This window comes from Delphinapterus leucas, chromosome 1 (assembly GCF_059928025.1).
Source record: "Delphinapterus leucas isolate spDelLeu-1000000601 "Yukka" chromosome 1, BTC_Dleu_Yukka2, whole genome shotgun sequence".
Classification (NCBI taxonomy): domain Eukaryota; kingdom Metazoa; phylum Chordata; class Mammalia; order Artiodactyla; family Monodontidae; genus Delphinapterus; species Delphinapterus leucas.
In genome coordinates this window covers 39,743,404-39,770,195 of record NC_143129.1, presented here as the reverse complement: position 1 = coordinate 39,770,195, position 26,792 = coordinate 39,743,404, and the positions used below count along the sequence as shown (strand labels likewise).

At 51.8% G+C, this 26,792-nt stretch overlaps 1 protein-coding gene across 1 annotated transcript in view; it reads left to right on the top strand.

Annotated features, from left to right (window-relative positions):
* The first annotated feature begins 5,339 nt into the window (after positions 1-5,339).
* LRRN2 (leucine rich repeat neuronal 2) overlaps positions 5,340-26,792 on the top strand; it is a 63,275-nt gene continuing 41,822 nt past the window's right edge. Inside the window, exon 1 of the mRNA XM_030762267.2 lies at positions 5,340-5,848. The gene's annotated coding sequence lies outside the window, so the exon portion shown is untranslated. The remainder of the gene's footprint in view (positions 5,849-26,792) is intronic.

The following is a 26,792-nucleotide window of genomic DNA, read 5'->3' as shown; positions in this document are numbered from 1 at the left end:
GACTTTTCTGACAGTGAAGATTTTAATCCCTTTGACAAGTGGCTCTCGGGGACTGTGGGATGTCTTCCACGAGAGGCAGAGGAGTTGTAGAGGGGGAAGAAAAGGAAAGAACAACAACAAAAAAACCCAATGGATTTCGACCAGAGGACATGGGACTGAGTCGGGTTTGAGCTTCTTCCTAGCTGGAGACTAGCTGCTGTGGAGCTCATAAGGACCAAGTGAGACCACACGCTGACCGCTCCCTGCGCAGAATCAGGAGCTTAGAGTCAATTTTATCCAAGTTGCTTATCATGCACGACAATGCCTTGGGACAGGAGAATGGACCAAGCTGACCTCTGCCTGAAGAACCATTTAATCTAGGAATAGGACAGTGTCCAGGCCACGCCTTGCTCAGCCCCCTTTCCTTCCGTCCATTTTAAGGCTTAAGTGTTAAGACTTGGGGGCCCAGGATGCTTGCTTCAGGCTGCTTAGCAGGGCTGGCACTAGGGTGAGGAAAGGCGCCTAGAGCTGAAATTTAAGGAGGTGTCCACTCTTAGGGTCCTGCATGTGCAGGGTCAGCACCTGAGAGTAAGTGCTGCCTTAAATCTTGCTCCCTAGGCAGCTAGCTTGCCTCATTCTGGTTCTAGTCTTGCTGCTCGGCCCTCTGCCTTTGCTGTTCAATGTGTTTCTGGGTGGGGAGCATGTAATAGCCTTTGATGAAGCTACTATCCCAGGGGGGTCATCTGGACTCATTAGTTTTTACCGATTCACTTCTCTCTAAACCTATGGAGGTCAGATGGAAAGGACAAAGTCAGACAGAGCTGAAATCACCCAATCAATAACACTGTTTGATCCAGGGAACAACTCAGACACTAACCCCTGCCCTGAGCACTCCAGGGTAGAGATTACCACCCAGGGTGCTAGGGGCTGAGAGGGGCAGGGGGATATATGGGAGGATTTTGTCCTATGCACAGAGAGCATATGAGAAATCTGCCATGAGCAAGTCCTCTGCTGGGTACTCTGGGGAAATAGTAATGAATGATAAAGTTCCTTGGGGGGGCTAATAATTTAAGTAGGAAGGCGGGATGCCCAGATAAAATAACTTTTCAGACAAAGTGCAAATGATTGCAAATAAACATAAAGTGGCATAAACAAGACTGTTCCTGCAGAAGGGAAACAGTCGAGTGATCAGAACCAGGGGTGAATGGGAGAAAGCTTCCTGGAAGGAGCTGAATTTTCTCCATGGCTTATAAATTGTGTTTCTCAAAGTGTGGTCCTCAGGATCACTTAAAGAACTGGTCAAAATTGCAGTTCAGGGGCTTCCCTGGTGGCGCAGTGGTTGAGAGTCCACCTGCCGATGCAGAGGACACGGGTTCGTGCCCCGGTCTGGGAAGATCCCACATGCCGCAGAGCGGCTAGGCCCGTGAGCCACGGCCGCTAAGCCTGCGCATCCGGAGCCTGTGCTCCGCAACGGGAGAGGCCACAACAGTGAGAGAGGCCCGCGTACCGCAAAAAATAAAAATAAGAAAAAATTGCAGTTCAGGAGCCCCACTTCAGATCTATGGATGGGATCCAGGAAAGTGCATTTTAATCAGTTCCCCAGGTAATTCTTTTGCTCACACAGTTTCAGAAGCTTCAGTTTACAGAGCAAAAATAGACCCAGGCGCTGGCTGCTGGGACAGACCTTAGGAATGATCTCTGGAGAGCCCTGTGAGCTCTAAGACCTATGTTGGAACTAATTCAAATATTGGCAGTAAGACCATAAAGACTTCCTTCTCTGAGAGAAAATAAGAAAGAAAATATAGGGGTCAGAGACAATGCAAAGATAAAAGTACAAGATTAGGGTACACGGAGTCCCGGTTTCTTTGCCCTGTCAACCACTTCTGAAATAAAGTGTTCAGAAATGAACAGAGTCTGATTGGAAAAGAAGAAAATCACAGAAGTAATGCCATGTGAAAAGGCTGAATTTGAGAAATACTTTACTCTTAACATGTGAGATACCTCATAAGTATCGTATTTGCAGACTTTGGGAATAAATAACCAAGGTTTTATGGAGACCCATGGTAAGAAATACATTGAACACCATGACATAGTACACACATAAGATTTCATGAAACTGGAACAAAAGTGTTAATGAAATATGTTCTATCCTATTCTATTTCATTTTTTTTAAAAGTTCTTATTGTAACTCACTAATGGGTCTCCACCTGCAGTTTGAGAAACACTGAAGTAGATGGGAGGTGAGAGACGGGCACCTTGGGACAAAGTCTTCTTGGCAGCCTACGGGTTACACAATGAGGTGGGTTAAGAGTCAAATGAAAAGGTCTTTGAGGGTCCCTGGCACTGACCTCTCAGGAGGCCTAACCATTCTCCCTCCTGCCTTCAAGTATCTTCTCAAAAATTTCCTCCTCCAGAAAGCCATCCCAGATCACCCTCATCCAACTTCATGTACTCAAATCCCTCTCAAATGTCCCCCATTTGGGCTGTGCATGTAGGCAGCCCTTAATTTGTCTTAAGAGACATATGCACTTCAGAGTTGGCCAGGTGTACCCACAAATGATGCTGCCTGGTTGGGCTGTTTTCAGATTGCCATGGGGCACAAAACCCTTGTCCCCCAGCTTCAGACCTCTGAGACTCTCCCTCTTGCCTAAACAGATTGCGTATGAAGGGAAGGGGAGTCTCTCCAGTCTTCTCCATGGCTCCCTCCTTCCCGCCACAAGAGCATTTCTCCCAGGAATCTTTTGAATACGTTACGTCAAAAAGAATGGGATTTGGTTACCATATTGCCCAGTTTAGCTGTTTTATATATTCAAATTCAATTTAACAAATACATAGTGCAGGTGTATCATTTACAGTTGATTAAATATGGTATTTATACTTATTCCTATAAAAAGTTGGGCACCAGGACCTTGGTGAGGATTGTAATTTCCATTATCACATTGTTCCTGGGCAAAACCAGACTCAACCTACATCATTTTACCTGCAGTACCTTTTCCAGGAATATAACCCAAGATAAATTTGAGGACTCCCTGCAGTTCCACACAGCTCTGCCATCTGCAGTGTCCTCCTGCCTTTCTGGTTCTCTGTGCTCCAAGGGTGTCTGTGGATCCTGGGAGCTCCCTGAAGGCAGAGGCCAGGGGAAGAGCCAGGTTTTGTGGGGCCCTCTTAAGAACAAGAACAAATACAAAATTAGGCCCAATGGTGATATTTCTTTAGAACTAGAAAGATCACAATAATTTATATAAGCCTTGGAAATTCAGATCCCTTCCTTAGGACACCTCTTCTTTCAGTTCACCAGAAATGCTTGCATAAAAATGCTTCCTGTTTGCAAACCGGCCTCCCCTCCTCCCCTCCTCCCCGCAAGTGAACAACCATAAAACTTAAGCTTCATCAGCTTCACCGTGAACCTGCCTCTGGCAGGGACCCTGTGTTCTCCTTTCACTGTGGTTCCCCAGTATCCAGAATACAGGGCTCTGTGCTTGCTGAGCCCAGGCAGGAGAGACCAGGGAGTGATGGACACACCAGGCCAGTGTGTCTCAAAGCGGGGTTCATCTAGCCAATTGAATCAGAATTCCCTAGAGAGTTTGTCAAACTGTAGATTCCTGCAGAATCTGACTTTGGGGTAGGACCTGTGAGTCTGCATTTGTTCACACGCTCTAGATGATGCTTAAGCCTGAGGACCACTGCTCTGGGGCCACACTCTCTACCTAGTTCTCTGCCCACAGATGATACAATTCCCTTATCCCTTATGTGTCTTACAGGGTCTGCCACTTAGGAACCAGCAGGGTTCAAATTATGCCTGTAGATCTTAAACTCTCTGAGTCTCCATTCTCCAGTCTGTTAAATGGGGTAAGAGTCAACTCAGAGGATAAAATGAGGGAGATGTGTGAAAAGGCCTGGCATCCAATCGCAGCTCTATAAATTCCCTCCCTTGCCCCCTACCTACCAGGCAATCCATTCTGCTCTGCTGGTCTCCACTTTCCTGCATTCTGCATTTGCTAGTCCCTGTTTGCTCTGCCAGTTTCACCTGTCCCTCCATCTGGGCTCAGCTTGAAGCTCAACTCCTCCGTAAAAGCTTTTATGAATAACCCTAACCTATAACAGCCTTTTCTTTCTGTATTTCTACGGCACTTCCTTTGCCTTGAAATGTTAAAATGTGTTTCATATAGTTCCAACTTGTCCCTCTAAGCTCCTTGAGGCCATTATACCCCACAGTAGGGGTGGAGGGTGCGGGCATGGGAGTGGTTTAGGAGGTACAATGAGAACTTAATATGTGCTTATTGAATACATGAAGGTGAGAACCCCCTCTGTGCATACAGAACACACAGACCTTCAAGCTGATTTGATAAAAGCCTCCAGGCATGGAGTTACCACCAGCTGTGCCCTTGGAGAAGACAGAGCCAGAAAGCTCTGTCCCTGTTCTCTCTGAAGCTCAGCTCACAGGAGGCATTGAGCTAAAGCCCTGGATGAAGGAAGGCAGACCAGATGCCACTCCTGGCAGGACTCCCCATCCCTTGGGCTCCACCCCACCTACTCCCCTATGGTTGCTTCTGCAGGCTCTGGTCAGAACCAGAACCAGTAGGGTGTGGCCTGTCATGGACCTGAGCTTGTCACGTCCATTTTGAGTGGTCCAGGTTCAAGGCTCCACTAAGGCATGGGCCTCAGGCAGTTGGCTCCAGCAGGAGACACACTCTCCTTAGCACCGACCAGTGGCGGTGTCCTAGCCTTTCTAAGCCACCAGGTAGCAGCCCAGCACCCGCCTTCAGCATCCTGCTCTCCTTTCCCAGCGTTCACAACGTCCAGCCTGCAAGAGGGGCATCCCCCAAAGCCAAGCCCCTGAGTGGGCTTGCCAGTTCCTGCCTAACACCTATGGAGATTGATATCTTTGCTAAGGGCCAGGATGGAATCTTCCAGAAAGCCAGAGCTGCCCATTTCAGGGGGCAATGCTGGAAGGGCATGAGAACTGGTGGGGTTGGGGTGGATATTCCATACCATTCTTTAGGATGAGCGGTACCCGTAGCCATGGACAAATTCTAACCCACTCTGCATCCCTTAGTCCGCTGTTAACTTGGGGGAGGATAACACCACGCAAAGCAAAAATGCTATGCTTATGAGTTGCACCTGTGCTCTAAAAGCTGCTGAATTTCTCCTCCGTCCTCCTGGCCTTTACAAGGGAGTAAGAAGCAATATCAGAAGAGCCGTTCCCTTTCCCCTCTCAGATCCACGCGCTGTGCTCCCTTCCTCTTTCAGACAAGCCTTGCGTGTAAAAGCACGAGAACACCACGGCCCCAGACGCTCAAGCCTCAGCATCTGGCCCCACCCAACTCCTCCCTCTGTGTGTGTGTGTGTGTGTGTGTGTGTTTGTGTGTGTTTGTGTGTGAGAGAAAGGGGCCTCTGGCCACTCTGGAGTTAAAATGGCAGCAGGACTGGAGGGGGTGGAGGATGGCGTGGCAGGCAGACTGGGAGAAGGCGACCGGAGTGGGCTGGGGAGGTTGGGAGAGCGGCGGAGCAGCGAGCGAGAAGCCGGGGGGAGGGGCGCGCGGAGGGGCGCGAGGCGCAGCGGAGGCCTGCTCGCTGCACTTGCGAACGGGCGGAGAGCGGAAGGAGCGCACGATATCGGTCGCCAGCCTCCCGCCGGACGCGCGGGCGCGGCGCGGGTGGGAAGGTGGTTGATCTGCCGGCGCCCTAACCCGGCTCTGCCCCGGGACCACTCCCAGGAAAACTCCGCGGCAGGCAGGCGCCCGCGACCCCACCCCGGCCTGCGCGGGCGGCGCGCGGAGGGAGGGCGGACTGGTCTTCCTCAGCCCAGCCCGGGCCGGAGCGGAGCGGAGCGGTGCGCGGCGGCGCAGGCGGCGGCTGGCGGCCGGGGGTGAGTGTGCGGCTCGCGACCCGGGGCGCGCGGGCTGGGGGCCGCTGGGCCGGGCGGGCGCTAGGGGAGGGGCGGGCTTCTGCCGCGACGCCCGTAAGGGAGCCGGGGACTCGGGCGGGGAGGCGGCCGCGAGGGGAGAGGGAAGGAGGGCTGGAGACTGGAAAGACGGTTGCCGACTGCGCAGCCTGGACCCGAGGAGGGGGCGCCCGGGCCTGAATCCACCGGAGAGGCCCGAACCGCCCCAAACTGTTGCTGGGCAGAGCGGGGCCCTGAGATGTCGCGGAGCCGCGAGGTGGCAGAGGTTAGGGAGGGCGTGACAGGGGCGGGCTCGCCAGGGGAAGCGCTCCAGAGCCCGGGGACTTTCCCTTCCTTGGAGCTTGGGTGTCCAAGGTGGCCTTGGCGTCTGTCCGAAGTATCTGGAACCCGGAGCCTGCCTCTTCCCGGGCGGCAGGGGTCTGCGCGCAGCCTGGGCTGGGACATTCGGGGTGGGGGATGGGCCGGCCTAGGGTTCAGCCTGCGGGCCCCGGGCTCAGCCTGCGGGCCCCGGGAGTGGAAGGCCAGCTCGGGGCCCACCGCGGCACCCAGCCGACGGGAGGGGCTGGCCAGCCACAGGTGGTGCGTCTGTCCTGCAGGCGAAGGGCGGCGTAGGCTTCGGCGGCCCAGCCAACGGGGAGCCGCCGGGTGAGGGGAACCTGAGCCCCATTAGGGCTGAGCTGAGAAGCTAAAGAGGTGCGGGAGACCTGGACCCTGAGGGTGGGCCCTAGGGTTGTTGCTGTGCTCCCCCTCTGTCCTTGTCCTTCCTTCCCCATCAAAGGAACAGGAAGGAGGATGTCAGCTGGGCTTTGTGCTCTGTTTTTCAAGCTGCCGCAGCTCCGGTCTGCTGGAACCAATGCAGCTTCTAATAGGGCACCTTGCAGGGTCTGGAGGGGGTGGGCTGGGCGCAGCGCTCAGTTGCCAGAAATGGACCCGTCGGGCCCTCTACTTGAAGACCCCAGAAGGTGCGGTGGTAGAGAAAACAGACACCCCAGGTGAGGGGAGTAGAGGCGGCTCCCTGCCAGCTTGGTCATCATCATGGGGAGATCTGGGTCTTATCATGCACCCTGGCAGACGGCAGGCTCCCCCTTCCCCGCCAGCTTGGTGTGGGCTCTGGCCCATGTCCTCTTCCTGAATGAGAAGGCAGAGATCCCCTCCCACTGCCCACTGCTCCTTAAAGGTCCCTCCAACAAGAGCACTGGGCATGGGATGGGCAGGGCTGTGTACAGGGCACTGAGGCCCCCTTGCCTGTGGGCCCTGCTGTTATTAGGAAAAAAGTCACATGTGGGTGGCCTGACCCACTTTCCTGGCTGGCCAGGTGTCCTTATGGGGAGAAGACGGAAAGAGAACACAGCTAGGGGTCTGAGCCTTCTAGACCAGTTTCCTTCCCCTGGGCTTGGCTCACACTGAGTCTCCTCCTTCCCATGCGGGGTGGGAAGGGACCTCATTATTTGGAAAGGATGGAACTAAAGGCCTCAGGCTTCAGGGATTGAGACCTGCCCAGGGTCTGGCAGACACCTGGCATCTAGGAGCACCCCCAAATCTACAGCCTCCCCCTGCACAGCCCAACCCAAAGACACTGAATGGCAGGGGGAACTCAGAGGTCTGCTAGGACGAATTCCACCCAGGCTGAGACAGCAGGTTTCCTCTGTAACTCTCCACCATTCCTCTCCACTCCCCATTCTTTATTTCCCGTGTCTCCCTCACTCCTTCCTCCTCCTCTCTTTCTCCTTCACTCTTCACTTCCCCCTCAAGCATCTCTTCCTCTCCCTTTTCCCTCAGACTGCTCTCACTCCTCTCTCACTCTCGTCCTCTCCCCAGGCTTCTCCCTCCCTCCTTTCCAGGTCTGTCTCCACCTTTGCCCCATCTCTTCTATAAACTGCTGCTTCAACCTCAAGCCAGGAGTGTGCACTTGGCTCCTGGCTCCCGAGCATCCTGATGGTGGGCACACATGCACTGTTAGCTTTGCTGTACCCCCTTTGCAGAGGAGGAGCCTGGGTGGAGGGCCTGGCAGCTGCATTCCCCCTGCATGACTCCTGTACCTTACCACTTGCCCCCCCTACCTACCCTCTTTTTTTTATTATTATTATTAGAAAGGGGAAAGGAAATCCATTGCTTTTAAAAAAAAATTCATTCATTCAACAATTTATTGAGCACCTACTCTGTGCTTAGCACTATTTTAGGAGCTGAGGATACAGCAATTAAACAAACCTTTATATCTCAGGGCAGAACCAAAGTTGTATCGGGACTTCCCAGCTGATTAGGTCTGTGCTCACCAGGCTGTTTCAAAGACCCACTACTTGTGGGGTCAGTGGGGGATGCGTGTGAACAATCCTAGTAAATTGTCATCTTTATTATACTGAGCGACCTCTAACATGACAGGCCCATCTTCTTACAGTAAACCAGGTACTGCAAAGCTTACAGACCCAGGGTCATCCTGTCCTTAAGACATTTCTGACCTCAAAGGATGGACCAGTTCATATCTTACCATTTATCTGGGAGGGCTGAGTAGAAGGCCAGTGCTTCAGATGGAGAAGGGAGAAAGAAACATATTTGTTACTGAGTACCTATAAGCACCAGTCTGTCAGGAGCTTTACAGAAATTATCTCATTCAATCCTCCTAATAACCTTCTAACTTCTGGATTATCATCTGCTTTATAGCCGAGGAAATTGAGGACCAGAGAGGCTGGACCACTTGTCCCAGGTCACAGAGGTCTCCCTATTGAAATCACTGATTATCTGCAGTTCACCTGGCCCCTACGTCTGTGACATCTGGTAACTTATACAGTTATCTGAAGATTACATTTTAACCAAATTTTTCAGGAGCATGCCTTGTCTCCTCAGAATATTAAAATATATAAGGATTTGATGAATGGTTGCATGAATAAGCTTTCTCATGGGATCCGGGAAGGCTTCCTGGAGGAGTTGGGACCCTGGGAGAGGAGGCAGGGAGGGCAGTGGATCTTCTTGATCCCACACAGGTGTGTGACAAACTAGGCAGGCAGTCTCTCTCTCTCTCTCTCTCTCTCTCTCACACACACACACACACACACAGCATCTAAGTAGAGTTGATGAGAAATTGCCGTTTCCATTCAGGGTCAGTGTGTAGGAGCTTGGTCCATGGCCAGTCTAATGAGTCAACGTCATTGGTGTCCTCAGCCTCCTTGGGCAAGCCTGGATTCTAGAAAAGCTCCAAGGCAAAGAATGGGGGTGGGAGGCTTTCAAGCCTGCAAGAACTATGGAGAAGGACAGGGATAATGGATGGAGGCTGGGTGGGACAGGAAAGGGGGAGAGTGACCTAGGAACAGACAAAGGCAGGAGATAAACAGAAACAAAAACTAGAAGGCAGGAGACCTGCACAAAAAGGCACAACGGGCAGGACAGACAGCAGTGTGCGGTGGGATGGCTAAGAGAGGGTGAATAAGAAGGATGCCTTTATGTGATACTTTCCGGAGGGCCTTGGTCTCTCTGTCCCGCAGCATAGAGGCTGGAACATTCAACCATGTTAGCCTCATGCAGGCGTGTGCTTACTCAGTCAGCCTATCTTTTCTAAGTACCTACTGTGCGTTCAACCCTGTGCTAGGTGCTAGGGACAGAGACAAATCAGTGTTGCCCTTGCCTTCTAGGAGTCGACAGTAAGAGTACAGATTCTAGAGCCACACGGCTGCGGCTCAGATCCACCCCTTCTAGCCGGGCGACGTTGGGCAGGTTATGTAACGTCTGTGTGCCTCGGTTTCCGCATCTATGAATGGGATAATACTAGTACCTACTTCATAGAGGAGTGTGACGATTAAATGAGTTCATACATGCACTGAGTTTAGTAAGTGCCAGATAACTATTCTTAAATGGGGGAGTCAGTCTTACCATAATGAAACAAGTGCTATAATATAGGGACAAGCAGATAAAGAGGTGACTGACTCTGTCGGCAGATGAGGAAACGGTCATCAAAGGACATGATATTGGGGCAAGCCTTGAAAAGGAGTCAACCAGGCAGAGGTGGTGGGCCTGGAAACCCTGGGGCCCAGGAATCGTCTGTGGAAAGGGGCTGTGTCGTGTGTGTGTTGCCTTCCATAGATAGTAGGAGCATCTCGGACACATCCTACCTCAGCCTCTTTGTTCTCGGTGCTCAGAGCTGAGCTTCCAGTGCGGCTGGCAGGTCGCCCAGAACATCCCCACACTCTCCAGCCTAAAACATTTGGCCTTTGGGCAGGGGACCTGGTACATCCCTGCTGGGATTTGGTCTCATGACCTTGGCCTCCTAAATGTTCTAAGCCAGCATTGAGCAGTCTCTGCTCCAAACCCAGAGCTGCCATGGCCCTTGTCCTCTGGCTTCTTGCGCTTCCTGGGGACCCAGGAGAAACCTTGGCCTGAGGGACCTACCTTTTAGGAGGTGAGTTGACCCAGGCTTGGTTTAGAATTCAGTTTCTCTCTGTACATTTCTTCCACCCACACCTTCCCTGCTGCTCAGCATGCGATGGTCTTGAAGTGAATTACAAGACGAAGAGCAGGCAGAGGGTTCCTGGGGCACTAACTGTTCTTCAGCCTCCACCTTGCACAGTGTAATGGCACTAATTATAGCAGCTGGCATTTACTGAGCACTTACCATGTGCCAGGCACTGTCTATGTGCTTTACCTACATTTTCCCATTAAGTCCTCAAAAAATACCCCATTAGGTAGGTCCTCTTATTAGCTCTAATTTAAACATGAGGAAACTGAGACTCAGAGAGGTTCAGTAACTTGCTCAAGGACATGTAGCTAGAAAAAAACCAAGGGAGGACTTAGCCTTTCTGACCGGTGGGCTCCTCTCCTTAACGCCCCCAGAATCCAGTGTCCCTTGGGCCTGGAGGGTGCTCTGGGGGCATCCTGCCCATTCTCCCCGCCCTCTACAGTAAGAAGCTCCCCAAGTCCTGTCCAAGCCAGGGGCTGCCTGTCCCACTTTTGGGACCTTCAGAGAGGGTTTCCCTTCTTTTTCCTCCCAGAGGTCACAGCTCCTGGAGAACCAACATTGTTTTCTCTGCCTCAGCTAAATGCCTTGGAGGCCTCATGGAGCTAGTGGTCTCAGAGAAGCTGGACCCTAAGAGTCGGTCCCCAGGGCCGCAGTAGTGGGAACCAATGCACAAGTGACTTCTGGGAGATGTCTTCTCCCAGTGACTGATGTCCCAGTGACTTCTGGGTGGGTGGGCTGCAGACCCCAGATGAGGCGGAGGGAGGTGGGGAAAGCTTGAGATTAGCACTGTCAGTGGGGTGTCTCTAACAAGGGAGAATCCTGTGTCTTGGGAAGAGCAAGTACAATTGTTCCTATTTACAAACATCTCACGGGGCAGATCCTTCCAGCACAGGTCCCCCAGGAAAGGTGGGTCTGTCTTCCCTCATTCTCCCGGGGGGGGGGAGGTAGGGGGAGGAACGGGGTGAGGAGAGAAGAAAGTCAGGGAAGGTCGTGTTCCTTTACAAGGCGTTCTCAGAATGAGCATCAGAGGCAGGTGACGAAAGTGTCTGTCTTTGGCCTGGGAGGGCAGGGGTTGTAATGCCCAGGAGATGGAGAGACCACAGAGGGCTGGCTGTCGGGCACGCTAGGAACCTAAAAGCTGTGCACACGGAGGGGAGGGACTTGACATGTTACCTTGCCTGGCGGTCACCCCCGCCCCCTCACCTTCTACTTCTTGGACAGAACTCCCAATGGGATGAAGGTCACTGGGGCTCACACAGCTCCAGGCCTCCGAACCTCAAAGTATTTCCCCAGAGCTGGCCCAGGGGTGAAATGGTGGAATCCCACATCTAGGGGGAACCTACAGAATTTCCTGTCCGTTGCCCATCTCTGAACACAACTGTGCCTTGGCCATCTCAGACCCAGGGTGGGGCTGGGGTCTCTTCATTCAACAAGTATTTATGAAGCATCTGTGCCAGGCACTGGGCGTATAGATAACAATGAGCAACCAGAGATCTCTAGAGCTTATACTTTATTGTCTGAGGATAGAGTAAATAGTGCAGTTGACCCTTGAACAACACGGGTTTCAACTGCGTGGGGTTTTTTTCCAATAGTAAATACTACAGCACTACATGACATTTGGTTTGATCTGTGGATACGGAGGAACCGCAAATATAGCGGGCCGACTGTAAATTATATGCAGATTTTCAGCTGTGCAGAGAGAGGGTCAGTGCCCCGTTCCCCAACATCGTTCAAGTGTCAACTGTGTATTAGAAAGTGGCAAGTGCTAAAAAGAAAAATAAAGCCAGGAAGGGGGATAAGAGTGCATTGTTAGGAAGAGGAGACTTTGTAGCTTTGTACAGGGCAACCTCGCTGAGAAGACGACGTGAGTAAAGATGAAGTGGAGGCAGATGGTAAGGGCACGCCTGGCAGAGGAAACTGCAGGTGCAAGGGGTCAGAGGCAGGGCTGTGCCTGGTGGGTTTGAGGAGGCCAGATCTTGGAGAGCCTGGAGCTGGGGTGAGGAGTTTGTTTCCTCAGAGTAAGATGAGGCTTTGCAGGGTTTAGGGCAGGGGTGATATGATCTGACCTTTTAAAACCCCAAGGTTTGGGCCATCCATTTCTGCGTTTTACTTAGGTGGCTGGTCAAGAAGTTTTCCAGGCATTGAAGCTAATTTAGTCAATCAGTATTGACCCACCAAGTCCTCACATGATGGGCACTGCCTCCTAGGCAGTGGGGGGGTGTGGGGGTGGATGGGGGGAATAAAAAGAAGCATAAGACACACTCGTTACTGGTAAGGAAACCTACCAATCAGCTGGAAAGGCAAAACTTATACTCACAAGAAATAAGGAGGGAATAATACCAGACAGTATTTAAAACCAAGTGCTAAATTGTGTGATGTAGACTATAAATGTTATCAGAACTGTGAGCTCTGCGGGGGGTATATAGGGAACGTTTCCCCGAGGAGGTGCAGCTGACTTGGGCCTTGAAAACCGGGTGGGGTTTGGATCTGCAGAGGGGAGGATTCCCAGGAGGCGATCTTGTGGGTGTGGGGAAGGGTGGCCAGGCCAGGGGAGGGCACGTGGGTGGGAGTAAGGCCGCAGGAGCGTAAGCTGCCGAGGGCAGACACTCTGTCTCTGGAGCAGCCCCTTCCCCATCACCCAGGTTTCTCGTGTCCCCTTTATCCTCTCAGGAAACAGGAGAGCAGCCCTGTAGAGAATGGAAACCGTAGGCCAGTACTCTGGGCCTCTCGTTTGCAGAGCTAGCTGATCTCTGTCCCTTGAAGCCCTCTTGCTCTTCTCAGGTCCCATTTCCAGCTCTCGAGTTGTTTTCACAGATGTGCTCTCTTCTAATCTGATGCCATCCACCAGCCCCCACTCAGCCCCCTGTTGTCCGGGGCTCAGTTCTCTGGAATTCCCTTGAGCTCCATTTTTCTACCCTGTCTGCAGCCAGCTTCTCTTCTCCCTTCCTCTCACTGCCTGAGCTCCTCTTTGGTAGGTTACTCCTAGAACATTCCAATTAGTTTCATGTATGGCAAAATGGAAATGAAATTCTGCCCAAAAGAGCATCCATCCCCCCATGAGGGGTGATTCTCTCTTTCCCCTGGAGAGGCCGCCTGGGTCCTGGGGGTTGGGCTTCCTTCTGGAGTGTGGAGAGAGACTGCCCTGAGGTAGAGTGGGAGCATTGGTGGCGCCGTCCCGGCCCCCAGCCAGAGAGCCGGAGCCAAGAGTCGCAAGGGCTAAGTGTTCTCCACGGTCTGCTCTCCCTCCGCTGGGCCCTCAGCAGCTGGAGGAAGGAGGGCCCACCAAGCTCTATCCCCAAGGCTCCCCTGCACAGCCACCTCCACGATGCAGGCCTGAGCCTGGGGCTTGCCTGCAATCCAGAGGAGGTAGAATCAGAGCTGGTTAGAGTCCCTCCTGTAACCATAGGCCCTTGGGCGGTTTCTTAGGTTCTCTGAGCCTCAGTTTCCTCACCTATACATCTGGGTTAATAGCACTCACTTCATAGGGTTGCTAATGATAAGAGCTAAGTTGTTGAGTGCTTATGATGTGCCAAAAGCGTTACTGCATTTATCTCACTTAATCCACAGAGCGCTGTGCAGTAGATGTTATTTTCCCGCATTTTACCATTGAGGAAACCAAAGCTGAGAAACATTAAGTAACTTGCCCGAGGCCAGCAAGTGGCAGAGTCAGAATTCAGCCCCACGTCTTTCTGACTCCAGAGCCCTGGTTCTCAACCACCCCGTTAAACGAGCTAATCTGTGTACAGTGCCTGCTACAAAGTAGAAGCTCAGTAAATGTTAGTTCCCTTTCTCTTCAGTCTCCCCAGGGCCGTACCTCCAAAGAATAGCTCTCCCCTCCTGCATCACATTTCTTCTCCAGGATCCCTTGGGACATATGATAGAAGTAGGAATGGGAATGGTTTATACCAAGGGGGAAAAAAGGGCTGAGAGAGGGTGAGTAATTTGCATAAAATCATAAAACACTAGGGCTGTGATTAATACCTAGGGCACCTTTCTCATAAGAATCTGGTTATTCAACCCCACTGGGTTCCAGGCAGTCAGCAGAGAGTATCTTGCAGGGGTGAGAACAGAGGTTATGTTATGTGGGAGGAGAACGTGAGGCCACCATCTCCCCCAGGGGCAAGTGTTGATCACTGTGGGCCTAGAAATGTGCTAGCAGGAGGATTCTAAAACCTGTGCCTTCTGAACTTGGGTACTGTTTCTGGAGTTTATTACAAATAATCTGGGGGCTCCTCTGGATGGATTTAGGAAGGGACAGTGTTGAAGGTCACGATGTGGGAAGAAGGGCCACTGTCTCAATTTTCTTTTACTGTCAAATCAGTACACCTTTTGCACCAGGTGCAGTGCCAATGGATGGGGACGGGTAATGGGGAGCCAAGGAAAACAAGGACATGGCCTCAGGGATCCCCAGTCTGATGGGGGAAGATCATTCACATGCATGCATGGACGCACATGCACACAGCTAGCTCCATCTGACCTTACCTGGAAGCAAAAACAAGAACAGATGACTGCAGGGTAATCTGAATATATGGGTACAGAGGGAGGGGAGAGGAGAAAATTGAGACTGGCGGGTTCTCCACAACAGCCCTCATGCTTTCCTCCCTGGAGACCTCTTTTCTGGTGGACACAGAGACCCACCTCTCTGCACACCGCACCAGGACAGCCTAAGCCTGCCGGCATTCACACTCAATGGGCAGACCCCAGAGTTCCTCTGAATTTCCTTGTGAGGATCCTCCAGGGAGGAAAGGAGGAGTCCAGGCCAGAGCATTTAAAACTGATGGCAACTGAGTCCTCTGGTCATGTGGCTTTCAAACATTTCTAGAAATTGATCCATATTTCAAGGCAAAGCTATATGTGTGGTAGGCAGAATAACGGCCTCCCAAAGATGCTCACCTCCTAATCCCCAGAACTTGTAAATTTGTTATGTTACAGGGCAAAGGGAATTAAGGTTGCGAATCAGCTGACCTTAAAATAAAGAGATTATCCTGGATTATCCAGCTGGGCCCAGTGTAGTCACAGGAGTCCTGTAAATGTAGAAGAGGGGGGCAGAAGTCAGCGTCAGAGTGATGGGAAAGACCCGACTGGCCGTTGCTGGCTTTGAAGATGGAAGGGGCTGTGAGCCAAGGAGTGCGGCAGCCTCTAGAAGCTGCAAGAGGCAGGGAAACAGATTCTCCCTTGGCGTCTCCACGGAGGAACACGCACCCGCTAACACCTTGATTTTAGCCCAGTGAGACCCATTTTGGACTTCTGACCTTTCAAACTGTAGATAATAAATTTATGTTGCTTTAAGCCAGTAAATTTGTGGTAGTATGTTACCTCAACAACAGGAAATTAATACAGGGTGCTGTAGATGAGGCAAAGCCAGTGGACCAGAACCCCACTACTCGGCCTCCTTCTGACCCGTGACCCTGGAGGAATCGCTTTCAGAACTCCGAGGCTCTGAAGAGCCAGTTTGAAATGCACTGTGTCTGAAACACAATCTGGTTATTTTCGCCACGATGAAACCGAGGCCCAGAGAGAAGGGGCTTTGTCAGAGGTCACACTGAACTGGAAGACTCAGTCCAGGGCCTGCTCCCGTCCCGTCAGAGATCTCGGGTGCTCACCCGCGTTCGTTCTCTCACCCGCTTACCCGTGTGCAGCAGATGTGTGGGTGCTTTCACCTGTGAAGAGCTGGGTGCTGCGCCCAGCACTGGCCAGGAGCACAAGTGAGTTCGACGTTCAGGAATATGGGAGAAAGTGGTTGAGTGCTGGGCCTGCCCTCAGCCCCTCACTGAGGGGCTTCTTCCTCTAGACATAGGCCAGCAGCTCGGGTTGCTCAAGGCTGTCAGCCTCCCTCACCCTGGGGCTGGTCCCCAGGTGGGCTTGGTCATAGCCACCTCCTCTGGGCAGAGATGCAGTTCTATGAAGGGAGGGGGCTTGGCCCGCTGGCCCTGCTGCACCTGCCCTCTTGCAGCACACAGGGCCTTGGGGGAGGGGGAAGCGGAGGTGGCAGAGCCCGGTGCCCCACCTGAAGTCAGCACTCCGCTAGTGCCTTATCTCCCCTCTGCCAGGCGTTTTGGCCTACCCAGCTCTCCCGCACAGCACACCTGAGCCACTGGCCAGCCCCCAGGGCTGCCATCTCCGGGTGTTGGTCTCCATGGCAACCCCACATTTGCCGCTCTGGTTTCTAATGACTTATTGGCATGTGTGGTAATTTGCAGAGCTTGGCAGGCAGAGCTAGGGGAGCTAGTGGGGGGAGGGCGGGGGAAGTGAGGGGGGCTTGGCAGTGGGGAGGACGTTCAAGTTTGGGATGGTGATAGAGGCACCCTTTTCTTCCCTCCCCACCCTTCCTGTTCCCTGCTGATGAATATCTGCAGTGTAGAAGCTGCTTTAGGTCCAGGGCCTCCCCTCTCTGAGGAGCATCAGCTCTCTCCAGGCCCCTGAGTTGGAGACAGATGGACAGACAGATGTCGAGCACAGCTGCTCACCTGTCAGGCAGCAGCGGGCAGGCGTGGGGGGCTGACAGCCGTGTTCATCCGTGCAGGTCAGACCACTCGTGTTTTCTGACGTCTCCTGCTTGCTCCCCTGGCCCTGAGAACGAGGGTCTCTGCTGGGCCCAGTAGTCTCCCCACCTTGTGGGGAGCGGACAGGGGTGGTATATCCACAGGACAGGTCTTTGCCACGTCTTGGCCTCTCACACGCTCAGAGAACCAAGCTAGGCAGTGGCTGAGCGGGATGCCAGATTGCATAGGCAGTGGGTGAGCCAGCCAAGCAATCAAAGGCGGAGAGATGAGCGAGGCCCTGACCCTCTCCACTTCTCTTCAGCAAAGCTTACCCAACCTCAAAACCACTTTCCCAGGGCAAGGCAGCGGGGAGCCTCGCCTGTGTGCCACGCAGTCTTCCACACTTCACTGCCTCCTCCTTCGCTTCCGTCTCCATCCTGGTCTCTGTTTAGGCAGAGAGGCAGCCTGGTGTGCTGAAAAAGAGCCCCATCTTTAAAGCTAGATACATCTCGGTTAGAGTCCTGGCGCCGCTGTCTACCACTTCTTTGACCTTGGACATGTCTCTTAACCTCTCTTTGAGCCTCAGTTTGCTTATCTGTAAAATGGGATTTACATACCCATTTCACAGGGTTGTGGAAGTGAAACCAGCTCACACTTCAATACTTGGCATATAGTAGGCACCAATAAATATTAAAGAATTTTAAAAAATAATCTTTTATCTACTCCAATAAATAGGAGCAAAGTGATCAATAATTTTAAAAATTCTGGTGGGCTTCGTAGGGTTTTCTTTTTCTAAGTATTCGAGAATAGTCTTCATTTATTCAGTAAATATTTGCTGAGTATCTACTGTGTACAGAGTACTGGGCCAGGTGCCGGCCTTTCCTAATATTTTATGATTAGGGTGCAGTTAGGCTGCCTGTGCATTCTCTAAGCATATAGCATCTGACAGGAGGTGGAGGGGGAGGCTAGGGAGGGCTAGTGGCAGAGAGAGGGTGGCCCAAGGTCAGCCACATAGTGGATCTTCCATGGATGTCTGAGAAGTGGCTGGCCCCAAGAGAAAGGTCAGCATTGTGAAGGCTCTGTCTGGGTCATGTGCAGTGAGACATTCTGCCTGACTCCTCAGAAATGGTGAGTCTGTTTTTAGAACTGGAAAGTGGGTGAAGTGCTGCTGAGGCTTGAGGGGGCTGCCAGCGACCACCCAGCCACCAGACGGAAGAGGAACAAATGCACCTGCCCCTCACCTGGGCAGCTGAGCGGATCACAGCTCGCTCAGCTGGTGCTGGGAGGGAGGCGAGGAGAGCAAGAGGGAGCTGGGAACTTGGCTTCCATCTCTGCCAGCAGATGGACTTCTGCCTGCAGCAGGAGTCTGTCTGTTCTTCTATCAGCCTCCCCGCAGCCTCTTCCAAGACCGAGTGCCAGAGATGCGCAAACAGAACGTCAGAGACGGCTGGGGCCCTGGAGAGTATCTGGCCCACGCTACCCCGCCCTCTTGTTCACAATATGGCACACAGACACAATGATAGCGGCTCTGGGACTCTGACTGACCCGAGGGCTAAGGGGGGGGGGTCAATGTCTCAGCACACCTGTAACCCATCTGTGGCACCCTAACATCGATTGGGGAGCTTTAGGTTAGCCAGTTCCCCCAACCTATCTTTACTGATGCAAAATCTGAGGCCCAGGGAGGGGAAAGGACTTGCCCAAGGTCACACAGCATGTAAGTGTCATCAGGACTAGGTATACATTTCCGAACTTCTGACCATGCGCTATATCTATTACCTCTTCTCAAGACTCCTTCCACTTTCTTTTCTGACCTTTCACTCTGGAGAACATACTTAAGGTACAAGGGAATGTAATTTCTCTAAGAGACCATTATTCCCCTAATCTCATAAAAGTCAGGCTGCATTTCTGCTTCCCCCTTATCATCACCAACCACCCTCTTGTTCAGTGAAGCCTTTGGCATCTGCCCATAGACATCCTTCCCTTTCCAAGTCTGTCCATTGTTTTGGGGGAGATCAATGACTAGATGGGCAACTCACTCTACCCCCAGACCCATCAGCCCCTTCACCAGCTTCCCGGCCTCAGCCACTCACTCCCAAGGTCACACCCTAGATCTTGCCATCACCTGGAAATCACCTAATAAAGCACCCTGCTTTCTGCTCACCACCTCCTGGTTCCCCAGCTTGTTATCTCAGACTCCCACACAGCTGTTTTTTAACCTCTTTGAGACCTTTGGTCCATATGGACGTAGGTCCATTGGGACCTATGTTCTAGATCCTTTGGTCCATTGGCACCTCTACTTTCTTGCCATCCGTGACCTTCCTCTGACTTCTCTGAGTCCAGATGAATTCCATGTTCCATCACTTTAAGAACTCTCCTGCCAATATCCTAAACTCTCCTGACCCTCCGTCTTTATTGCCCGGTCTGGCAAAATCCCAGTTCCAGATTAATCACTCTGTCTGCTGCTTTCTGCCTGCATCCAGACCACAAGCCTGCTAGAAAAAGACAAAATGAGGCAGGTTGGGACCTCTAAAAATTCACCATCACCAACCCAGCTTATCCTTCAGAAGTGCCTGGTGTTCCTAGCACATTCCCGTGGTTATCTCCCTCCCGACTCTCCACAATGACTGTTTCACACCTCCCTCCCCAAAACTCTACCTACGCCTTCACTCTCAGCCGAGGACCTCACCTCCTACTTCACAGAGAAATCGAAGCCATCGGGAAAACACCCTCAGCTCGTTTCGCCAAAGCCTCAGACCCAGCTGCCTGTGCACCAGTCGTCTCCCCCTTCCCTCCTGTCTGAGCAGAGGAGGCAGCACTTCCATTGCAGCCCAGTTCTTCCTCCACTTGTGTTCCAGATCCTGTCCTCTGGTCTCCTCAGGAACATCCTTCCCGCCACGCTCAAGCTTCTCCCATCTTCAACAACAACAGAGACCTTCCTCAAGTCCAACTCCACCGCCTGCCGCCTTATCTCCTTTCTTCTTAGGGGCCAGATTTCTTGAAAGAGCTGGCTCTACTAGCTGTCTTCGTTTCTGCACCTCCCACTCCTTCCTCTGCCCCACTTCAGTCTGGCCTCCTCCCCCATCGCTCTACTGAAACAGCTTTCCATATCACTAAGTGCAGGAAACACTTTTTAGTTCTCAGAAGCATTTTTTTACTCCTTTCTGACACTTCTTTTCCCTTGGCTTCTCTGACCCCATATTCCTGGCTCTTCTGGTTATTCCAAGTCTTCTTGGCTGACTCATCCTTCCCTTCTCTATCTTTAAACATTGGCATTGCTTATGGTCTGGTTCAAGGAGTTCTCTTCTGACTGCATAGCTGTCCCTAAGCCATCTCATGAAAGGCTTCTGTTATCAGCCACGTGCAGGTGACACCCAGAAGTACATCTCTAGCCTGCGTCTTTCCCTCTGAGTTCCATATCCTTATGTCCACCTGCCTAGTTGGCTAAGTTGGGAGTCTCAAGAAACTTCAGACTTGGCATATCTAAAGACACAGTCATGATTCTCCTAATCTTCCACTGCCTCTCTACCCGCTGCCTGATCCCCCTTCAGCATTGCCTGGTTTTTGAATGGTACCACCTCAAGCCAGTTCTGTGTACAGGAGTCGTCAACTCTTCCCCTTACCCCCTTATAACCAGTCCCTGCCCAGGTCCTGTCTGATCTCTGGAGCAGCATCCATGTCCATCCACTCCTTCCCATCCTCGCAGCCTCCACTTCAGGCCGCCCTTACCTCTCGCCTGCGCCCTGGAATCCCTTTCTAGTTTGGGTGTCTACATCTGCCCTTGCCAATTCAGCCTCCAGATAGCTGCTAGAATGCTCTTTTTTTTTTTCTAAGTGTTTTTATTATTTATTTTTTTGGCTGCCTTGGGTCTTCGTTGCTGCACGCGGGCTTTCTCTAGTTGTGGCGAGCAGGGGCTACTCTTCGTTGTGGTGCGCGGGCTGCTTCTTGTGGTGGCTTCTCTCGTTGTTGGAGCATGGGCACGCGGCCTTCAGTAGTTGCAGCACGCTGGCTCAGTAGTTGTGGCACATGGGCTTAGTTGGTCCGTGGCATGTGGGATCTTCCCAGACCAAGGATGGAACCCATGTCCCCTGCGTTGGCAGGCGTATTCTTAACCACTGCACCACCAGGGAAGTCCCTAGAATGATCTTTTAAGGACACAAATCTGATCTGGTCACAGTCTCCCATACTCTCAAAACTCTTCAGTGATTCCCAGTGCGCCCACCACTGTCATGCTCTACACTCTACACATTGGCTTCTTACCATTCTTTGCTAAGCTCTTTGCCTCATGGTTTTCACACATGCTGTCCCCTGTCCCTTAATCACTCTTCGTATTCCATATTTCTCCCTCAATTCTAGTTAGCTTTCAGATCTCAACTCAAATAACCCTTCTTTAAAAAAGCTTCCCCAGGGTACCTCCAGAATTTTATCAGCCCCCTGTTAAACACTCTCATAATGCCCTATATGCTTCCTTCATAACACACATCATGATATCTAATTATATAATTGGGTGTGCTTATTAGATAAATGTCCATCTCTGCCACTAGACTGTGACCCCATGAGGGCAGAGACACTGTCTGTTTAGTTCACTGTTGTAACACTGGCACAGATTAGGCATTCAAAACTTATTTGGGGAGTGAATTAATTAGTGAAAGGTCTTTAAATACAAAAAGGATCTCGTCTCGGCTTCCCTGGTGGCGCCATGGTTGAGAGTCCGCCTGCCGATGCAGGGGACACCGGTTTGTGCCCCGGGCTGGGAAGATCCCACATGCCGTGGAGCGGCTGGGCCCGTGAGCCATGGCCGCTGAGCCTGCGCGTCCGGAGCCTGTGCTCCACACGGGAGAGGCCACAACAGTGAGAGGCCCGCGTACCGCAAAAAACAAGAAAAAGATCTCATGGAAAAAGCTGAGAGTATGACCAGGTGACTGCTGCCTTGCCTGTGTTCTGCAGTAGAAGGAAGCAGGGCTGCTTCTCCTCTCCCCTTTCCTTTCCCTTCACTGTCCTTCCCCAGCTAAAGACTTTGCCCAGCTTCAAAGGAGATTTACTCTGATTTTCCAATCAGAGGTGTAGACTCCTCTTTACCAATAGTTCTTTCAGGAACAATAGCAATAATTTTTCGCAGCCTACAAAGCTCTTTCACATATACCATGGTGTTTTGATTTTTTTTAATGTCCTTTGAGCCACCCTTATGAGGAAGCTGGGGTATGTGTTATGATCGCTTGTTTCACAGTGGGGGAAACTACTGCTCAGAAAGGTTTAATGGCTTGCTTGCAGCCACGGGACTGGTCAACAAAGAGTTAAGCTCAAACCTGGTGCTTGTGGCCCCACTTCTGTGCTTCTCTGCACCATTGCATATACATGCTTGTAGAAAAGAGGCTGCCCCAAGTTCTGGATTATCCACAGTAGTGGAAGGAGGAGTGGTACAAAAGAAAAAAAAAAAAAAGCAAAAAACCCTACATGGGGTGGGAAGGAGGAGGTGGGTGGAACGTGATGTGCAGTTTGGTTTGTGTAGATATACCTCCTGTGCGGTTAAGGCCGGTCTACGTGGGCTCTGCAGAGCCTGCACTGGGCCTCTCGCTTTTCTCAGATACTTAGAGTCCCTCATTCTGTGCCAGGACAGAGTGACAGATCAGGCTCTCTGGGTCCCAGGAGCAGGAGGGCCTGGAGAATCCAGAGGAAAGAACGAGGGTGGTTGAGGAGGGTGTCGGACAGTGGCCCCTCACCCTCACCTCCGGACAGAGGATGCCTGGGCTCTTGGGGCATACACAGCCTCCCTGGAGTGGCTTCTGCCTATTTTGCAGCCTCTCACCCTACCACTCTCTGCCTTCTAAATACCCAAGTAAAAGCAACTGCCTCTTGGCCTTCCCATGCTGCTCCACACCGGTAAGCTTTGCTCGACTGTTCCTTCTGCCTGGGTGCCCTTCATACACTCCTCACCTGGTTGACTCTCCCTGTACTTCTTTCCTGACATCTTTCCCAGGAAACCTTCCCCAAAGCCCAGAGACCTCCTCCCATGTACTGAGCACACTCAGCATGCCGTATTAAACATGTCTTTGCTGCATCTTCCTATCATGCTGGATTGGAAGCTCCTTGAGAGCACAGACCGTGACTTACTCACATCGCTGCTCCCAGTGCCTGGCAGGTAGTAGTAACAACACCAACAGCATGTAATGAAGGCTTGCTGTGTGCTAGATATGTTAAGTGCTTTATATTAATTCACTGAGCCTTAAGAATAAGCTCATCTTGTAGGTACTATATACCCTATTTTTAGAAAGCCTTTTTGTTTCGAAATAAGTATAGATTCACTGGAAGTGCAAAGAAATGTAAAGGGAAGTCCCGAGTACCCTTCATCCAGCCTCCCCCAACATGCACGTCTTATGAAGCTATGGTTCAATATCAAAACCAGGAAACGGTTGTTGATAAATTCATAGAGCTTATCCAGATTTCATTTGTTTGTGTGTGTGTAGCTTTGTGTAACCACCACCACAATCAAGATACTTAACTGCACCATCACAAGGCTCCCTGGTGCTAACCTTCATAGCTACACACCCCCATCCCTAACTCCTGGCAACCTCTAATCTGCCCTCCATCTCCATGATCATGTTATTTCACAGATGTTATATAAATGGGATCATACAATCTATGTCTTTTGCTATTGGCTTCTTGTCTGTCAGCATAGTTTCCTTGAGATTCATTCAAGTTGTCCCCTGCCTCAGCACTCTGCACCCCTTTGTTAATGAGTAGTGTTCCCTGACAGGGATGTGCTGCAGTTTAACCACTTACCCACTGAAGCACGTTTGCATTATTTCATTTTCAAGTGAGGAAACTAACTTGCCCAAGGTCACACAACTAGTAGGTGGCATTTAATAAGTGTTTAGTAATAGGCATCTAATAGATTTGTTTGTTGTACTGAGCTCAGCTGATGGCACTTCATGCTCTTAGTGCCCAGCCTAGTGTTTGACACACAGTAGGTGCTCAGGAATGTTTGCCAGAGAGGATGTGGATGAAATAGCATTTGTAGCAGTACATTTTTTTTTTTTTACATAGGTAGCAGTAATGTCTAACTTGTCCCTGTGCCTAGACATTCACAAGAGAGAAACACATCCCTCTTGATATCTTACATAACTGCACTTTCAGTTTTACTTGGAATATCAGAAAAGGAAAATCGGGGCAGTAAATACGATCACATACAGAGGCTGGCATTTTATTGCCTAAAATGCCCAAAGCGATTGGTTCCAAATTACTATATGCCATGTTTGCATGGTGTTTTGCATCTAATTTGCAGGTTGCTCATTTTAGCACAATGCAGAGAAGCCCTTCCAGCTCCTGCTTCTTGTCACCACCACCCTCTCAGCTGCTCCAGGCAGGCTGTGCTGGTGCAGGCTGCACAGACCATGGGTTGGGTCCAGAAAGTGCCCGCCCTAAGCCAAGAAGGCCACCAGGGCGTTTTTGCCTGTAGAAGAGGAGCTGAGTTCTTGCCACTCGGCAGGGGCCTCAGGAGGTTTAATTAAGGAGGATTTGTGGAGCAGTTGGAATCCTCAACCTCAGGTGTGGAGCCAAATGCGATTAAGTGACTGGAAAGGCCCCACGAGCTATAACTGGTCTCCATCCCGGGCACCGCACCCCGGGGACGGCTTGCTCGAGCCCCTGTGCCATCCCTCTGTCTGTAGAGGTGAGGTGGCAAGAGAGCTAGCCTCAGCCTCCAGGGACACAGTGGGGACAAGTGGGGTCTCCAGGGCGGGACTTCCACGGAGGGAGTTTGGAAACGTGTCCCATGACCTCAGAGGGAACCTGTGATTTTAGTGCAGTCAAGGCCTTAGCAAGGGCCCTGTGTCAGAGGGACAGATGAAAAGGGTGAGACCGTGGGCCCTGCCCTCAAGGAACTGCTAACGGTGTTGACCCAGCCTCAAAGCGATTAATTAAACACCAAACTAAATGGTATAGGCCCTAAAGCCAGTGGTAGTTGGTGGAAAGAGAGACGGTGTTTCCTGGAGAAGGTGTCCTAGAGGAGGTGCGACTCGGCTGGACACGGAAGAACAGGCCTGGGACCTGCCTCTCGGGAGCAGTACCTCCTTGACTCCCAGGCTCAGGGAGGAAACACTAGAGGAAAGCAAATACAGTCTGGCAGGAAGGTCACAGAGGTTTAACCAAGACTCCAGTGTCATTTTGACCTTTCTGCAGGCCATTTGGGACTATGTCCTCAGACCCCTGGGAATGTATGGCCACTCTCTGTCATCAGGGCCACTTCAAAGGAAGAGTTGACTCCTCTCCCTAAAGAGAGCAGAGTCATGGGTGGGGAGGCAGAATGGCCTGTTGAGAGGATGGGCTTGTTAGGAGGTGCAGCCAGTACTGGGGTAGAGGGTGTGGCGTGTCTGATTTAGGGCCACTGTTCTAAGGACTCAAGTTGAAGTTTGGTAGCTTAGGGACTGAATGGAGAGAAAGGACTTGATGGTCACTGTGATGGTGCTGCCAACGGGACAAGAGAGTACCGGGGAGGTGGCCAAGGAAGAGGGGGGATGAGCCTGCAGGAGAGGCTGATCCCGGAGGGAGGGTGAGCACCGGAGAGCACAGAAGACAGGGAGAGAGTTCCGAGAAGGAAGGGCTTCTAGCGGTGCTGGATGAGTCCATCAAGAGCTCCCGGAGGCTGAAAGCAGAGAAAATGCTGCTGGATTGAGAAGAGCTGTGAGACTGAAAAGCAGCTCACAGGTGGCTAAGCAAGAAGGCTCTGCTTAGGAGGAGGACCAGACAAAAGTGGCATTTTTATTGTTGGTTTTAAAGGCAGAGAGAGGGTAAGTGAGGGACTGAGTTTCCTGAGGAAGTGGGAAGGGATGAGGTTGGTTTTTTAAAAGGAGAAAACCTCTTTCCTTAAGACAGAGGGAAGAGAAGACTAGCAGCTGGGCAGAGGTGTGTGTGGGCAGGGAGGCACAGTGCCGGAGGGCACAGGAGGTCATGCCTGCCCATCCCATCAGCCCCACGAGTCGGCAAGGCCACCTGTCCAGAGGACAGGGTGCAGACGGGGTCACAGTGAGAAGCAGGTCTAGGAAAGGGCTCTGCAGAGTGTACCGGGGCAGCAGCAAGAGAAGAATAAAAGGATTGCAGCAGAGAGGGCCTGGTGGGGCTGGTATCGTGGGTCTATTGTATGGCTGGTCTGTAGGCTTCTCTGTTTTCTTCCTACAGTGCTTTGGAAGGAGAGGACCGGAGTGGGATAGGGAGAATAGCGAATCTTTTAATTGAGGCAGGGGCAGCATTGACGTCAGTAACCTTTGCCTCACTTCCTTGGGCCTGGGCTCCTAGGAGGCCCAGCCTTCTACAGAGACCCTCCCAGCCTGGCCTCCTCCTGTGAACAGCCCAGCCAGGAGGTCCACTCACCTGGCCTTGCCATCTGGGGAGCTCTCCCCTTCTCAAAGCTTAAGGCTGTTTCTTCTTGTCCTGACTTATCAATGGATCCGGTTCTAAAAGAGTCCCATTTGCCCTCGCTGCTCTCTGTGCGCTGCTTTCATTTTTCTCCCCTCCTCGATCTTGCAACAGCAGCTTAATAGCCTGCAAGAGGGTCAGACTGGGAAGATGAATGCTGGCCTGTGGGGGACTGCGTCCTGCCTCTCCATTAGGGACGTGATGGAAGGCGGTAAACAGAGAATGGGTAGTCCAAGGAAACACAACAGACACAACAAGCACGTTGCAGGATAATCCAAACAGCATTTCCACTTGTGCTTGGAGTGTGCTGTGATGGCTTGAGTACACCGATTTGCTGGTCTAATTAGGTCTGATTTGCAGAGCACTGGTTGCATCTCCTAGAGGAGAGGCAGCAGCAAGGAGAAACCAGGATGGGCAAAGAATGATTGCTGGTATCGTGGGGAGAAGCCACCCAGTGAATAATCCCCAAGTGCACACACAAGCAGAATGGAGGGTCCATGATGGCTGCCCCTATGTGAACACTCGGCACGTCAGAGCAGTCCGGGTACTGCAGGGCACCCCAGAGCACTGTACT